The sequence below is a fragment of the Empidonax traillii genome, unplaced genomic scaffold (assembly GCF_003031625.1).
Source record: "Empidonax traillii isolate 1590-97213 ecotype Southwest subspecies unplaced genomic scaffold, ASM303162v1 scaffold225:size1387458, whole genome shotgun sequence".
In the NCBI taxonomy this organism is placed as follows: Eukaryota; Metazoa; Chordata; class Aves; order Passeriformes; family Tyrannidae; genus Empidonax; species Empidonax traillii.
This window is the reverse complement of record NW_020955418.1, coordinates 1159682-1160957: the sequence shown is the minus strand read 5'-3', so window position 1 is coordinate 1160957 and position 1276 is coordinate 1159682.

The window sequence follows — 1276 nt, the reverse complement described above, 5'->3', positions numbered from 1 at the left end:
TCAACCTTCCTGACACTGCTTTAAAATTGCCAGCTGCCAGCAGACAAGTTCACCTCTCTTCTAAATAATTACCTAGAGAACCTTCTCACAGTTTCAAAATTTGGCCTGTGTTTGGCACCTCAGCTATCAGCCAATATCTTTCCTTCCCCACTTTGAAGAAGCATAAGCATATGAGTTGTACCTGTTGCATAAGAACCTGGTCTGTAATTTGATGATACTAAAGGGACCTGAAAACATCAGGGATCTCTGAAAACTAGCAGTGTGAGCGATCATTTTCCTGAGGTGCTTCTACTTGCTGTTCTCCTGCTCTATTTACGCTTTATAGGAATTTTCTTCCTAGACTTTCCTGGAAAATTAAAAAACAGAAAAATCACGTTTCCCTTCTCTTTTCTCATTAATACTTACTCAATCACCGATTTGTTTCAGAAGGTGACTCGCCCTCCACTACCCTCCCTCAGCCAGCTGTGCTGTAACCTGATGCTGCTTCCCCTTTCATTTTTCAGCCCTACTCACTGCCTTTACACATACTACCTTCATCTATGCCCAGAGTTCCTGTAACCCTGCAGGAAAACTGTAGAAAATCATAACCCTGCAGAAAAACTACATTTGAATCCCACAACTACAGTTTCTTTTCTTCTTTCTCTCTTTCAACTGACAAAAACTCCATAAGGGCATAATTGCAGAGCCTGCAAGAATCTGACCCTCTTCCAGTTCAGCACAGTGTTAAGCAATCACCGTGTACTGGATGTACTCTGAAGCAAGCTGTAAGACTCACACTGAGAAAGCATGCTCATCCACATGGAAATGGCACACAACACCAAGTGAAACCTGTTTAGCATGATGAGCAAAGGAAGGATGAAGAATGAGGAAGTCTCACTGTTTGCTCGCTGCCACAGGAGTTGCAGTACAGAAGAGAGGGCAAGAAAAGCCGTACAGCACATAACATTTTGCTTGTGGGGAGAAGAGAGGCATGGCCAAACACGTAATTTGTCGTTTTTACATACTTTTATAAAGTAATGTCCCAACTGAGTGGAATATCAGTGACGAATTTACTGTGAACAAACCAGTGGGGAGAAAAATGTACACACATGACCAAAATTTGGAGCTGTAGGTGACAACAATGATATTCTCTTCAACCTTCATCCTGAAAACAGTTTCTCGGAGGCAATACTCTCAAAACCTTTCAGACAATCTATTGAGGTGAAAAGCCCCACAGATGACACACAGGATTTTCAAGGATGTGTTACCCAGTTGGAAAAAACTACCTTCAGGTGCT